The following is a 16,656-nucleotide window of genomic DNA, read 5'->3' as shown; positions in this document are numbered from 1 at the left end:
CCTACCATAACAGAACAAAACTAGAAGTAGAATGTTACAGGGAAGAGAAGTGTTGGGGCTGGGAAAAAAAAATATTTTCTTATACCAAACAGTAGGGCTGAAAATTAGGCAAGTTTTTTGGTGTACAGGCTACATCAGGTCTGTTTGAGCACTTAAGTCTAGAAAAATAGCCTGAAAAGTAGCATGGGCAGCACAGGACTACCACGTCTTATCTTGGTCTTGCTGCCCACCCTACAAAGGGTTTGGCTCCACCTCCACAAAATTCTATGCCACACCCATCCATACTACATAAGACATGGCTCTGGGTACCCTCTAGGGAAGCTTGGACCACTTCAGCCCTCACTTTTTGCAGCACCAGAATATATGCTGGAAGTCTTGGGGTGTACTACAAAGGCACAATGCATATCAGGACACTCACATGAATGTGGAGGGAGCAAACCTGACACTGCATTCTTGGCTTCAACCGTGCTGGCTTTTGGGATTGTTCACCATGCTCACTTTCTTCTTTGGCACTCAGGTCAAACCCAAATCAACCTCTTCTTCCTTCACATACTGAAATCTGTCTTATCATTTTATTATCCCTACTGTGAAAACTTTCACTCAGGCAATCAATAACAGCAACCTTTTCTGCCAGGCATACAAATATCCTCCTGTGGCTTTTCAGCTCATAGGGAATGCTGATATTAAATACTCACTGTTAAGATTTTTAGCTTTAAGTTTTGAATCCATCTATTCCCTTCCTTGTATTTCCAAGTAAAAGTGAAATATTACAGTTAATTCTCATTGATTTACAGCAACTTTATGTGGCTTGAGAATACTAGCTACCAATGCTAGCTACCAATGTCACATTTTTATTAAATTGTGATGCCCTCTTCAATGAACTCTGAAGCACTGCCGATTGGACCAGCTAGTAAGACAGCCAGGTGACTAAACAAAATCAGTAGGTAATTAATAATAACAATAAAGTGAATACTTAGGAAAATCTGAACAAATTCTGAGAATCCTAGAAAAAAATTGGGCTGCAATAGACCTCTGGAGATCATCTATTTCAGTTCAAAGCTGGACTGGAAGAGGCCTTTGGAAGGAGCTTGATATCTAAAGCATTGCTAACGTAGCCTGGCCTGTGGTTAGGGTTCATTACCACAGCTGTGCTCTACTGATTCAGCTTCATTCCAGAGCATTTCTTTTTTTAAGAAATTCTTCCATTTTATTACGTTTTCAGTAGTCTGGAGTCAACAGAACATGTTTTTTTTTTTAATTATTACTGCCTCTCACTTAAAATCCTTTTCCCCAAAACTGAGAAAATTGGGTGCAGTGGAACTTTGCAGACACGTCTACTTCCATCAGGAGCCTGCATGCTTCTCAGAAAGGTCTAACAGCTTGGAAATTCAAGGTAGGATCTATGTGAAACTTTAACATGAAACAGGCTGTTGTACTCTACACTGTCAACCTTTTCTGAAAGACACTACTATCCACAACTAATAAGGCAAGGATGCAAAAAGTCTGTATAAAATTTAGTATCTGGCACTTGAAATACTGGGAAAAGGTAAGGTGAAGCAAAGGTACTAAAACTTCTGTTCCTCAGAGCACTGACAGCATAGAAAATAAAAGAGGAGGAACTGAAGAGTCGTAACAGTCATTACTACAAGATGATTCCATCCCTACATCCCTTTATTGAAAATACATATATACCTGCTTCTTACAGGCAACTTTCAGGATGAACATATCCACAAACAGACATACACCGTATTGAAAAGCATGTGTTTTATGGCTGCCATCAGCATTATCCAACACTTCAGTACATACCACACTCCATTTAAAAAATATTTATGTATTTCAGTTTATATTTCTCTTTGCAGTCTTATACAGACTTCATCCACCATAGAAACATAACCAACCATGGCATGAAATGCAGCAGCTGTTTAACAGCTTTTGGCAGATATTCAGAAAAGTTTAATGAGAAGACTGGCCCAGGTAGCCAAAGCAAAGATTAATTAAATAGTGAGAATACTATTACCCGAGCTGAAAATTTGACCAGGATATTGAATTAACCTGTTATCCAAACTGCCATGATGCTTTTAGCCTGGTTTCATAAATAAAAAGGCAACCAAACCCTATGTCAATGTCTAAATCATCTGTCTCCCATTCATTTTCCCTGCCTCCTTCAATAGTTTATGAGTTTCTTGGCCAATTTCAACGAAATTCAACAGACAAGCAGATGCCTCAAATACTACATTCCTGTAAACTTTCTGAAAATTAGGTAACAGAGAAAATAAGAATCCCTGTTTATGTCTTTACTGAGGAACTGCAATGGGCATGAAGACCTTATAAAATATCAGAAAACTGAAGTGAGAAAAAGACCTTGTAAATGTCTCTGTTACAAAAAACCTTCAGTCACTGCTTGTTAAACATGTAAGACAATCAACTCTGAGAAATATGTCCACAGGAAATCCAGCTTACTTAATTCCCAGTCATGAAAATAATTAGAAACAGTAAGAGGTTAGGATCTGGGATTTGTATTTAATGTACAAGGTGTTACTTTCTACAGGAAGGAAAAAAAATCTCATGAGGCTATTCAAGCTAGAAGATCTTTGTACACATAACTTTGTGTCTTATGATTATGAACAAAACTCAAAATATAACATGCTTTAAACCACTGAGTTTTCAACCAGGAAAGAGCTGCAGGCTGTTAGCAAAAGCATGAAGGTTTGGAAAAGAGATTTTAAGTGGTTCCCTCTAATGCTGGGCTTAATTTAGACTCTTATTTTTAATTTAACCCCATGCAGTTGTTCTTATCCTTTGGTGGTATTCCAGGAGCATTTTTTCTTCATTACATAATAGAAAGGAGGGGTGTATCTAACAGAACATTTGTTTAGAAGATAAATAGAAATCCATCTCAGCCAAAGTGGCATCATTTGTGACTGTATCACAAACAAAACTTCCAAAATCTTAACTCATGGCAAACTTCCAGAACTGTATGGTACAAAGATCCTATAGTTCACTCAAATGGACTACTCTTTTGGAAGTGGCTGTGCAGACCAAAAATTCATCTTTCCAAAAACAGGCAACATCAGCCACACTTACCCAGGCCCCCTCCACAGAAAATGGAAATAGACAGACACTTCTAGGACGTGATTCACCTCCTCCTGAAGTAGGAGGAGATTTAAGACAGATACATTAAAAACACCCGTATCTTGGTAAAAGGAACCTAGCTGACTGGTGTTGATGCATTAAAATCACATTCCTATACTTTGGCAATATCCTGTTTTAGGAACTTATGTGCTCATTCAGATTCATGATTTTGTATGCAGTGCAAGCATCATTTGGTGGCAAGACACCAAGTATCATCCAAAAAATCATTTGATAATGAGTCAGTAATCCACTGATACCTAGTTGGTAATTTTCTTTCAGGCAGAGAAATTACCCACAAGAAAATGTATTTGAATTCAAGGAGATTACACACTTGCAAAATGAGTTCTGTATACACATAATTAAATGCTCTATATTAATTTAAATATGTTTCACAGAAGTTAGAAACAATTTTGGTAACAATTCCTCAGGTGGGAGGTTTTATCCCAGAATCAATCAAGAAGTGTTTAGCAGAACCATGGATCCATTCTCGACTAAATTTAACTTTTGGTATGTGATAAATAAACAGAGAAATATACAGCTACACACATCAGAGGTTTACTACTGCAAATCAGATATTTATGTAAGTACAGTAACATGATACTGTAAAAGATTTAAAAGTTACTAAACTTAAAATTTTTAATTTAGCTTCTTAATATTACAGAAGTGCAGATTTATACTATGAAACTTAATATTACACTTAATTGTAAAAACAAGTATAAATAAACTATCTGAATCAAAAATAATAATTGTAGTTAAAAATGAACACATAATTTATGCCCTAAAACAACCACATAAGCATCAAAATGATCCTTAAATAAGGACAAAATCAGTCTGAAATGTGGTACAGAAACTTAGACGGGGACAAGCTCAATACAACCATGTAACAAGAAGAAACAAAAAGAACTCGCTTGTTAACATGCTAATGTTTTAATACAAATATAAAAATAATTTTTAAAAATTGCTACTTACCTTGGAGATTTGAAACAATGTGGACTTGTGAAAAAACTACAATCAGTCTCTTTCCAAGAGAGAATTGTCTAACTTTTCCACTACTTTCAGATCTGGAGTGGAAGATATTTTAGGTCTGGCCAAATATCACTGGAAGAAAATTCGCTCACATGTTTGGCTATGTTTTGCATTCCATTCTGTTGCTCTGGCACACAGACACAGCTAATTATAATCTGTGACATAAGCGGTTAATTCTACTGCTAAAACAGTTGTGTACTGATTCCAGAAATGAACTTATGGTAAGACATAACCAATCCAATAACGTGCACTGAAATCGCTCAACCTGTCACGTAACACCAACTTCTTTATTAAAATCTGAGACTGTGAGCACTCCATAGAAGCTGCACGTAAAAACCATCATCAGAGCTGGCTGCTAACAGCACTCAATGCAAAATTAGAGACAAAAAAGACTTCTGCTTTCTTTTCTGAATCTGTATGTAACATCCCAACTGAATTTTAAGAGTTCAGTTTCTGAAAACTTTTCATTTTAATACTAACATTATTCTAGCTATAACATATACTGGCTGGCATATAAAAAGTTTCTTCAAAAAAGGAAATACAGATATTGTATATACCTATAATAGCACATATAAATTTTATACAAGAACCATACTAACAATTACCAATCTTTCCAAGAAGTTAAGCCTATCTTGGTATCTAAAACACAGATGCATATATATGCATAGACACACATAAATACTAGAGCTATATAAAAAAAAAGTTGCATATATTACATATTTTCAGATTCCAGACATTATAGAAGTTACAAGACATCTTTTTTTTTTTTCTTTTTTTTTCAGTATCATTAAAGCTTTGAGCTCTCAAATGCAGAAAAAAAAATTCCAGCCTGGCACTGCTTACATTACACTGCCTACACAAACACTGACCAGCATACTTGTTCAACCTCAGGTATGTTAGAACCTGCACCGGTAGCTTTCCACAATTTAAAAAGCATTAAAATATACATTTGTAAGATTTACAGAATAAAAGGTTTGTGCTATGTGAAGCATTGCAAACATCACCCACATCTGGACAATTTCATTTCTCAAAGCATTTTGTTTCCTTTTTCTCAGCCTTGTGCTCACACTGTCATCATGCCTTAGAAGACAAAGCTCCTATCACATATTTAACAGCTGCAGATCATAAATTTAGGACTGACACAAATCCAGCTGATCACAGGCTTACAAGACACTTTTTTCCCTTCATGAGTTCTGTGGCCATAAATCCTTTATCAGACTCTGTTTACATATACAAATGGTGTTCTTTTCTCTGCAAATAAATTAATTCACTGGTATCTGCCAAAAATGACAAATATGTCCAATAAAAATATTTAGCAATATTTTAAAAACAGATTTTGTATTTAATCTCAGGGTTGTATGAAAGAAAGTGTGAGGAAAGCATTTGTATGTTGTGTTAATACCAAAACTTTTCTTCAATTGAAATTCCTTTTAAATATTAGAGGAAGAAACCTACAAATGATGGACAGTTTTGAAAGGTTCATTATTTAGGTAATTAGGTATTCATGTCTAGGGATTTTCTGCAAAATCTTTTGCCCATTCTTGGAGAAAATTAGAGGATCGGCTAAAACTGGGTACATGACCCTCAATACGCCAGTGTTTTTAACTGCATTTATAACATGCTTTCTTTTAGCATATTTGTAATTATTTGATTTCTAAATATATAAAAAAGATTGACTAACATAGTGCCTTGCTATTGAAAAATTAGATCCTGTTGCCCAGTAGGTCTCTTTATGACAGAACTTTGTGCTATTTTCCTTATACGATTTCTCTTCACTAGTCTAGCTGTCTCCTTTATCCTGCTCTTCCACATAACTAATTTATACAAAATTAAAACTTGAAAAAATGAAAAGAACAAATAAATACCTCAGTTAGTAACTTCTGAAGTTCTCATGAAGTAGGACTGAAGCAAGAGCAACTGTCAGTGAGTTCTGTACCATCCGAAGGCAGCTGTCCTCCTATTTAAATGCACAGAAGGGAAAGAGAAAGCAAAATTTTGCTTGAGTATGGAGAAAAAATAAGATATATATATATATGATGAGCTGCCTTCCTCACTACTTCAACTGACAACATCTTACAAGTGATAGGCCAAAGTTCACTCAGTTTAAAACTGTGACACAAACAAATGAAACACTGGATACCCAATAGCTGTTTGGACTGCAAATGTTCACGATAGCAGAGTTTAAGGTAAATGCAAAATAAACATTAGTCAAAAATCTATGTGCAAAGTAATAAAAAATATTTCTGTTTCAACTATAAGATTGGAATCCATTAGTATAATGAACAATCTATTCAATTATGGGGTTACATTGCATTTGTACAAAATCTAAATCTTTCTCCCCCTCCTCCCTAATTTTCTGCACAATTCAAGAATGCTGATATCCCATTCCTCACCCCAAAACTGCAAACCTCCTTTTCAATTTGGATTTACCTTTCTGGAAAGGTAACTAAGGAGATGTATTTATCTTCCACATTGTCAGAGTCCACCCATGCCAGCACCTGACTAACTAGAAGCACTCATCTCAGGAAAAAAACTCAACAGAAACCATGGTTTCAATATTCTGCTACTTTAACCAATTCTACATTTTTTCCCTCTCTTTTTTTTTTTTTTTTTAACAAGTGTTTGATGTATGCCTGTAAGATTTCAAGAACATCTGCTTATTTCTCAAAGTACAAAACAACACAGTGGTGGAGAAGACACTATCAAGTATCAGTTTAAGTAATTCATCCAACTAGAAAGGACATAGAAGACATTTGGTCCTGTCAGATATTTTTCAAGTCTGTGAGGTGTTTAAAGACTGTGAAAAGCAGTGGGAAGCAAAGGGTATTTAAAGTGGTGATAAGGATTTGGTAAGCAAAGGGTATTCAGGAAACAAGAATATTCTAGCCTGTATAGGAAATGGAACTTATCTGAAATACTGTGATTATGTGGAAAACACTAAAAATAACTAAAATTAGGTTGTACAGATGTGTAACTCCAGATGACAGCAGAAATCTTTTTCAGCCTAAAAGATTCTATGAAACAGGAGTTTTGACATATGAAATATTAAAAGATACCTTGGTAAAGGTTCAGAAAGGTCAAGTATTATAGCAAAAGCAAATTTAAAGATAAAATGGCAGAAACCTTGGGGAAAAAAGTATGAATGCAAACCCAAAAGTTAACTAAATTCTAAAACAACTAAAGTGGGGGATAACTGTAATAATGGCCAGAAAATATTAAAAAGTAATTATTTACCAGAAATCGCTAGACTACCAATAACAGAGGGGAAATGTCCAAGTATCCTCTCTTCTTGGGCATTTTAGTTACTCATGAGCTTGAATACTGATGCCACAGAAAAAGCACCTTTTCAAAAATGATGTTTTCCTGTTCTCCTGACCTCCCACTATGTTAGAGACTCCACTGTGATACCAAGCAAGAAGTGTTAGAAAGAATTTTTCTAGTGTTTCCTTCCAAAGCATTTTGAATTGGCTATGTTTAATGTGCTTTTCAAATATTTAATGGATAAAACAGCTGTTCATTTATTGATAGACTGAGAGTCCTAAGGATAGGGCTATGGTGAATATTTAAAATAGGATGTAATCTTCTAAACCTGAGCAGAAGAGTGAGCCAAAAGAGCCTTATATCTTTCTCATATAAACAGAAAGAAACACTTGAAAGTTACTCTTACACCAATTAGATCTACAAAAATGCAATTGTTTTAAAGAGTTACAAAGTGGAAAATACTCCAATAGGAATCTTTTAAAATATAAACCCAGTACAACCCCTCCAAAAAATAAGGCTTTGAGGGAGATCTGCTTAGACCATTCCATTACATGATATCTATAAGGAGGTTCAAAACAGCTTTGAAACTTGGAATACCTATTCTAAAGAATTAACAACTAAAAGAGAAAAATCTGAAAAGTACTATGCAAGACAATATGAAAATTAAAGAACTTTTCAGTATCCAACTGCCCTGTTTGTCAGTGCATGGCAGGTCTGGTTTCTAGGAAATTTTTTCATCTGCGAGCACGAATAGCTGGCTGTGGGTCTATTGCCTGGTCACCCTTAACAGCGTTTGAATCGCTGCTTCAGCTGTTACGTTTCTGTTCCTTGCTGCCACACCCCTTTTCTCTATCCCACTTTTTGATGCGTTCTGTCATCTTTCCTCCCCTGTACACTCAGTGGGTCCAGAAAAAGAATTTTTTTTTTTTTGCTTATTGTTTACCAGCTCTACTCAATCTCTTTTCAAATTCACATAGACACAAAATTAATTTATATAGAACTGTTTCAAACAGTCACAGAGAGCTAGTTAAGGTTTTTTTGGGAGGAAGGATGTATTAAATGGTATCTTCTATTTGGATTGCATCTTCACACACACTGATTAAAAAAGACTTCATTCTGTGAGTATAATTCTGCATAAACCTTTAAAGAGATTACATAGTGAAGCAACAAGTGAAAAGCTGCATTGTACTCTGTGCTCACCACTGTACTCCGTGCAAAAATGAGCTTGACAGCTGCCCTGGAATATAGGTAAATAGGGATAAATTTATCTTCTAAGAGCAAACAAGAAAGCTCATGTTTGTAGACCCTTTCAAAGAGCCAGCTGAAAAGATTAATTTGGATTCTGAAGCTTAGGCAGACCGGAAGACACAATGGAGTGACCTTGCTATAGCACTTCTTTAAAAGCAGAAAAAGTTGCCTAAGTAAGTATCAAGGAGGAAAAATCCCACCAAATACTAAATGTCCAAGCAGATCTGAAATTATTTTGTCCCATTGCATTGTTGGTATAATTCAAGCATTCTCCTAAGCATGAAGTGCAAATACTGTTAGCTTGAGGAAATTAATTGTTAGCTTTTTCTCTGGAATGAAATCAGAAATGTTTTTTTTTTCTTGGTATACTTACTAAAACATACAGAAACGTATACTTTGGTTCATATGAAACTCTCTAATAATCTGGACAGGAGGGTGGAGCAAAACACTTTTTAATAGGTGTGCTATTTTGTGCATTGGGACTTTTATTTTAGGATATGATTCATTTTGCACCTACTCACAGCTCCATCAGCGAGCACTCTGTGACAGGCAGAATAGTGTATTTACAATTCTATTCCATAGAGTATGTCAAATCACTTCTACAACAGATGTCAACAGCACTGACAAGCAACAGAGAACCACATTTCCTGTTCTCTGCTCATAACATTTCCTCTTACATCATCTGGCCTTTACTAAAAACAAAATCAAGACCCCAAATTCCCTAAATGTCCAGAGCAGGATGGTCTAGTCTGCCTTGGGATATCTGAATTCTGAGGCATTCAAGTGAAACACATGGCTGTCACCCAGTGCAGGTGGCTGTATGAAACAGAAAATGGAATGATTGTTCCTCCATGGTAGAACAAGTATGTTAGGTCTTTGAAGCCCTGCCTCTCTACCCATATTCTCATATCACATACTGGCTTGTACAGATACAAACCCTAAAGAATACAATGATTTTAACACTCTCTTTTGCTTTCTTCCTATTTCTTTTATCTTCTTTAATTCTTCTTGTTTCCTTCCCTACTCACTGAAAGAGAAGTACTGGTGATCAAGAAATATAAAAGTCTGCCATTATATTATTAAATATTATATTTCAGTAACATAGCATATATTTAACTCTGAGAAATAAAGCTTTAATCTAATTTGCATTTGAAACAAAAGCATATTAAACACATAAAACTCTTGTTTAAATCCAGTTACTCAGTGTCTACTTCATTAGTTAGAATAGCATTCTCATTCAGTACCACTGTGCATCTTCCCAGAAAGAAAAAAAAAGAAAATTAAGGCACACAAGAAAAATGTCTCCAGTTTCAAAAAATTTAGAAGAAGAGAAGTGAAACCATGGAAATTACAGTGCTCTGGCCAGAACTCTATAACAGAAACCATTGTCCCAGAACTTGTGCCCTGACAGATCCAATGCTCAGAATTTAGTGGATGCTAATTTTATATTTGGAGAAACTGAATATTCAGTTATGGAGGAATCTGCATTAGTTTAATTTTCTTTAAACTTCAGCCTTCAATAAAGGTGATAAAAAGATTGAAATCTATTTAATACTGAAACAATGCAGTATAAAAACAGTGCTTCTTCCTTGTTAAACAAGAGGGAAAAGTTATTTTAGGATGGTCATACTACAGACCAGCATGTATGCTCAAAGAAAGAGACTAAGTAGGACTGGCTGTTTAGTATAAATAAATTAACACATTCTTAACAATTTGTTATGAAACCTAAAGAGAGCTTCTTTAAATTCTTTTGTTGCACAGATTCAGCTTACAAAATATCAAAAGTACTTGCAAAAAAAGAAAAACAACCTAAGAATTAGTGTCTTGCAGTCAGTGTAGGAAAAGCTTTTATCCAATACTGATTATCTCCTGTGGCTTTTTTTTGGTAGTCAAGAAATGCAATGTTCCCAAAGCATTTTACTTTTCCTTTAAAACTATACTATAAAAAATCCTGAATGATTAATGATTTTTCCTTTTACAAGTTCCCATTGTAAAGCTATTCTGAAGTAGATTGCTATTAATTTTGCAATCAAAATCATACTACACCCTATGACTCACTAAAAGAATGCCAGAGGAAAAAAGCCCTAGAATTTTAAAATGCCAAAAATGGGGTGGAGGATGAGAAAAGGCACAATAAAAAGCGTATTTTGTGCTACAGAGTAAAATAGCCTAAACCCCGGACATATTAGCTATTATTCTGGAATCCACAAGTATACAGTATTTTATAGCATTTCCATTTTTGACTGCAAAACTGAGTCTCTCACTTTTAAATTCCCAAGAAATAGTTAACACATTTACCATAGAGGTACAGAGTCAATCCAGCAAAGGATTGAAGGCCTGGGCAATCTTTGGTTAACAAAACACAGTTACACATTGGGTTTGCATGGACAGGTTTTGATAGCACAGGGGCTGCAGAGGTGGCTTCTGTGAGAAGCTGCCAGAAGCTCCTTCCATGTCTGACAGAGCCAATGACAGCCAGCTCCAAAATAGACTTGCTGCTGGCCAAGGCTGGGTCAATCACGAATGACATATCTAAGAAGGAAAAAACAGTTATTGGGCAGATGTAACTATGACCAAAGAGTAGTGTAGTGAGAATATGGGAGAGGAACAGCCCTGCAGATACCAAAGTCAGTGCAGAAGGAGGGGCAGGAGGTGCTCCAGGCACTGGAGCTGAGATTCCCCTGCAGCCCTTGGTACAGACTGTGGTGAGGCAGCTGTGCCCCTGCAGTCCATGGAGATCCACAAGGACGCAGAGATCCACCTGGAACCCATGGAGGAGCCCACACTGGAGCAGGTGGATGCCTGAGGGGAGGCTGTGTAACCCCATGGGAAGCCCATGCTGGAGAGGCTCCTGGCACGGACTTGCAAACCTGTGGAGAGGGCATCCATGGGCATCCATGCTGGAGCAGGTTTCCTGGTAGGACTTGTGACCTGGTGGGAGACCCATGTTGGAGCAGGCTGTGCCTGAAAGACTGCATCCCATGGAAGAGTGACTCACACTGCAACAGTTTGTGAAGAACTGTTGTCCATGGGATGGACTCACGTTGGAGAAGTTCACAGAGAACTGTCTCCTGTAGTGGGAGGGACCCTACACTGGAGCAAGGGAGAGACTTCTCCCTGAGCAGCGGCAAGAACAACATGTGATGAACTAACTGTAACCTTCATTCCCTGTCTCCCTGTACTGCTAGGGAAGAGGAGGAGGTAGAGATGAGAAGGAGAGAGAGGTAGGGGAAGGCGTTTTTAAAATTTGTTTTTACTTCTCATTATCCTGCTCTGATTTTGTTAGTAGTAAGTTTAGTAATATCCCCAAATCAAGTCTATTTTCCCCATGACGGTATTTGGTGAGTGATTTTTTCCTGGTCCTTATCTCAACCCATGAAACCTTCATTATATTTTCTTCCCTCCATCCAGCTGGGAAGAGAAGAGATAGAGCAGCTTTGGTGGGTGCTGGGCATCAAGGCAGAGTGAACCCACTACACATTAAAAAATAAAACTTAATTGATGATTTCCCAAGATCATTCCATGAAGAATCTGTACTGAATCATATTTAAGAATGCAAGACCAAAGTACTTAATTCAGAGTCACTTTTCTAGATCAAGATGATTGTCCTCATCAGGCGGACAAAGGAAGCTCAGCACTTAGCTCAGGAGTTCCTCTTCTAATATTTCTAAGAAGACAAAAAGGAAGGCCAATGCAAAGGAAGCATAAAATGGACAAGCAATTCTTCTTCCCAACCACCATAACAAAATAGCAATTTCTGCTTCTGCTTTCTGTGGAAAAAAATTGAACAGCACTTAAAGAACAACAGTAGAAGGGTAGAGAAAATAATTTTTAAGAATCTGGTTTGACATTCTGAACTTGTATTGAAGCAGAGCCTTAGTACAAGGGTTAAGTCACAACTCTTGATCCAGAAGATCTTTTTTGAGCTACCATTCACAAGAAAGACCGTAAAAATAACAATAATAATGTTGTTAGTATACCCCAACTATCTGTTTGCCCTACTGAGATTTTAGCTTTGCCAAAATGCAAGCAGAAAAATTAGGCACATGAGAAGTGAATTTAATTAGGAACTTGCCATCTGGCATAGGCAAGCAAATGTTAAGTGACGCCCTTTTAATATGAAGAAACTATAATCAACCAGGGAACAGACTATAAGCTATTTCCAGTTTGATTGAAATGCTCAAATTAACTATGGGAATAGTTAATTACCTAGTATTTTGAAGGGTTATCCTTGAGGCCGAGCTGCAGGCAACCACGGCAAGCAGAGTAACCATAAGAGAAGTGTTGACTTAAAATTGACAGATGTAAACTGATAAATTTTGGCAGTCTTTAAGAATATGACATCCCAACTTACTGAGCAGAGTTTGAATATACTTGCAAAATAAAGTGTTGCATTAGTTTAAACAAGAAATATAGTAGTGCTACCTGGAGCAATGTTTATTACAATATAGCATTCCATTCTAACAGGCTATTTTGAAAAATAACAAATAATAAAGAAAAAACTAGTATGGAAATGGACAACAAAATGAAGTAGGCTCTACTTGGCTGCTCTAGCTGTGCAAAATAGGAGACAATTTGTTTGATTTTAGTAAGAAACATTATTACCAAATGCCCAAGTTTCTCCTCTAGTAAACCTGTGATTCATAACAGTTTCACAATTACCAGTCAATGTAATTGACTAGTTTGTAATTTTACTAGTCAATTTAATTGACTAGTAGGGAATACATTCATTTCCCCCTGTTATTTACTCAAAACATTTAATGTCACATCTTTACTTCTCACACTTCACTGGCTTTGCATCAGCTGAAGTGACAACAGCTGCATCCTAGTTGGTATGATCATCTCATTTACTGTCTGGATAACTACACAAACAGGCTGCTTCATTTTCAGCTGTGCGTCAAATACCCAGTCCATCCACTGTTAGAAAATGGTTGCATGTCTAAACACAAAGCCAAGGCACAGATCAGCCTCTCCAGCAGAAAACAACTTCCAGAAATTCACTGTCTATTTCTAAGACAAAGGTGTTTGACCAACTCCAACCTACTGTGATGACCCACACTTCCCCTTACGGGTGGGTTGTCACACATACTCTGTTATGATGTATTAATCCAACAGATAAGCACCAAGACCAGTCTAAAAGTGCATTGTTCTAGTCAGCTCTTGTACAAAACTAAATGGTCCCCTTTATGCACAGTATAACTAGCTGCATATCCAGTTTAACCATGACTTAGAGCCATCTCTACTTTTTTCTAGCACTTTCTAAGGAAGTATCCGTGGTATTTCCTAGAATATTGATAGGAAGAGGTCTTAGAGGATAACCAGCAACATACAAGTAGTCAGTGCCAAGCCTTTCAGATTTGCAGAATGTGCACATATTTTTGGGTCTCTTTCTCTTTAATTGCCATGGTTAGACTTTATAATTAACTGATTTTACTTGCCTCATAGGAACCTTAGAATCTGATTCTGGGCTTGGCAAAACCATCAATACCAGAGCACTTTATTTTTATATTCTCAAGCTAGTTCTAGTAGACACTTGCTGTACTTCTCTTTCCTCATTAACTTTGCTTGACGTGCTTAGATTTTAAGCTTGTTCTTAAGTCAAGGGCATCTTGCTTTACTCTCAAAAGCTAGTTCTTATTTCTTATACAATTTAGTGCTCCTTGTCTGTCTTCTATATAATATCCCCAAAAGGATAAAAAAAATCAATTAAGGTGCATTTTAAAAACAGGTATATAGCCTAATACATTCACAGGTGCATGTGAAAATACTTACAGGTATCTCTCAAAATTTCCCCACAATTCTCTACTGCTTGCCATGGGACTGAGCAAATGGAAAAGATGGCAATTTTATTTGCTATTGAAATAGTCTGGAGAGAAAAGGTCTGGTCAAGACTATATTCAGATTTCCTCCTGAGAATGGCACAAGAAGAGAAGCAATATTTTTGGATATTTGTGTTCTCCTTATATTTTTAGGACTTAATCAAGGAGGGATTGGCACTTTGACACCTGAGGCTAGAAGAGAAGTTGCCTCCAGCCATACTGATTTTCATGACAGCTTTCCTGGGCATGTTGTTAGCCGAAGACTGGAAAGTCAGGCAAGACAGACACTGAGTGTTGCATTTGTGATATTTAGCATCCAACAGCACATAGGAATACTCTTCCTGCAGTGATATGGATACTCAAGTGACTGAGAAAAAGTGAAGACAATGATGCACATTCAGGTTACACATTCAGGAACTGGAAGGTGTTGAATGAAAATGTGTTTGCACTATTGCTAGGGAAGTTGTTTAATCCTTGGAACAGATTTTAACAATGCCTCATGTAAAGGCCATGCATTGAGAGACCAGGATGAGCAGCTGGTAAAGTACTGTACAAAAGTTTGACCTTACTCTAAGAGAAGCTAATGGACGAAATCCTACAGAAGACAGACACTGAATAAAGAAGGAGCATTTTGAGGCTGCTGGTTTAATACCAAATCTGCAACAGAAAAATACTACTTCTGCTCTCTTGATGCTTAATGTGCAAGTTACGGGTTAAGAGAACAGCCTTTAAGATGTAAAATACTACCTCTGTGATCAAGAAAACTGTAGACACTGAACATTTTCCAGCAGCGCCTTCCACAAGATGACACAGAAAATTAGTATACCCTTTGAATCATAGAATGTAACCTCCACAGAACTGGTCAAAAGACAAAGAGATTCTTCTACATTAAATTGTATCTCTTCGCTCAAGTAGCATTTTATATCCTCATATATTGCAAGGATCTTATCTTCACTGAAAGTGAAGTCTTCCCTTGTCTTTCACTGCAAAAAGAATAGATTGGGCTTTGTTTTATACCATTATTTCTACATGCAGCATATTCTTACAGTAAGTCTATATCTTAGGTAGTTTGCTTTCTTTTCAAGCAATCAGCATTTGAAACAATGATTTGTACATGGTCTATGCACTGTCAAATAGGTCCACTTAAAATCTTCTTATAGCAGTACAGATAATCAGGTAATTTGCATTTGTTAATGGTTGTATGGTTAAAAAATTGAGAAAATATATCAACCTAATTCATATTTATATAAGTGTATACACTCATTTATAATTTGAAAAAAAACCCAACATAAATAACAGAAAATATTTTGGGCTATATAAATTTTTAAATGGCATATTCAGAAACTACAAAATTATATATGTCAAGAGATTCATAGTCCCAGTTCCACGCTTAGTAAAAATTTACATGCTTACTTATATTCCTCTATGAAAAACATAACTACCTTAAAATACTTTTTTTCCAAAAGTTTTTTTACTGGAAATACCACATAAAATCAACTACTTGTTCTGTGTAGGCTCAGGGAACAGATCCAGAGGAGGGCAAAGGCCCTGATTAGCAAGATGAAGTAAAAAATAGCAAGACAAACAGATGGACACATGGTAACTAATAGTGTGTCAAGTTCTTCTGAACTAAAATGACCACATACTTTGCATTCCCAAAAGGTAACTAAGCATAAATAAGCTTTGGAGTTTTATTTTTTTTTTTCCTATTGAAAGAGTAATTGTAGTTAGCAATGCAGAGAAGGTTCTGTGTCACTTTCTCAGAATCACCAACAATTTCAAACTTTGAAATACATACTTAATGTGTATTGATGCAGAAGCAGAACTACTGATAACTGGCTATCTCTGAAGGATGCTTCCCAATTTCCTGTAGATTGCAATGCAGCATCTGTATCAATATCAAGTACTAACAATTCTCACTCCTCATTCCTAAGCCAATCCCATGCAATTCATTAGAGTTCTTGGTTTCTCCTGCTTTAGGAATGATCCATAAGTAGCATCCTTGTAAGAGAACATACAATTCCACAAATTAACGCTTTTCTGAGTATGAATAGTGTAACTTTTCTGGGGAGTTGAGTCCACCCAGTGATGTGCCTTTGGAGATATCTGTAACTTTTCTTAAAAATTGATGCTTTTGTCATCTTGCTTTTTTTTAGGCACTTTGAAACAA

The 16,656-nt window shown here is 36.4% G+C and overlaps 1 protein-coding gene across 4 annotated transcripts in view; it reads right to left on the bottom strand.

Moving 5' to 3' along the window:
• Positions 1 to 16,656, bottom strand: part of SGCG (sarcoglycan gamma) — a 104,159-nt gene that overhangs the window by 67,456 nt on the left and 20,047 nt on the right. For 3 of the 4 annotated variants that reach the window (XM_053933961.1, XM_053933970.1, XM_053933966.1), the window contains exon 2: positions 6,024 to 6,115. The gene's annotated coding sequence lies outside the window, so the exon portion shown is untranslated. Of the gene's footprint in view, positions 1 to 4,101; positions 4,179 to 6,023; positions 6,116 to 16,656 lie in introns of those variants that run through there. The other variant, XM_053933975.1, reaches the window with a different exon arrangement.

Source organism: Vidua chalybeata, chromosome 2, assembly GCF_026979565.1.
Source record: "Vidua chalybeata isolate OUT-0048 chromosome 2, bVidCha1 merged haplotype, whole genome shotgun sequence".
In the NCBI taxonomy this organism is placed as follows: Eukaryota; Metazoa; Chordata; class Aves; order Passeriformes; family Viduidae; genus Vidua; species Vidua chalybeata.
Note: the sequence above shows the minus strand (reverse complement) of the source record. Positions and strands in the feature narration are given on the sequence as shown.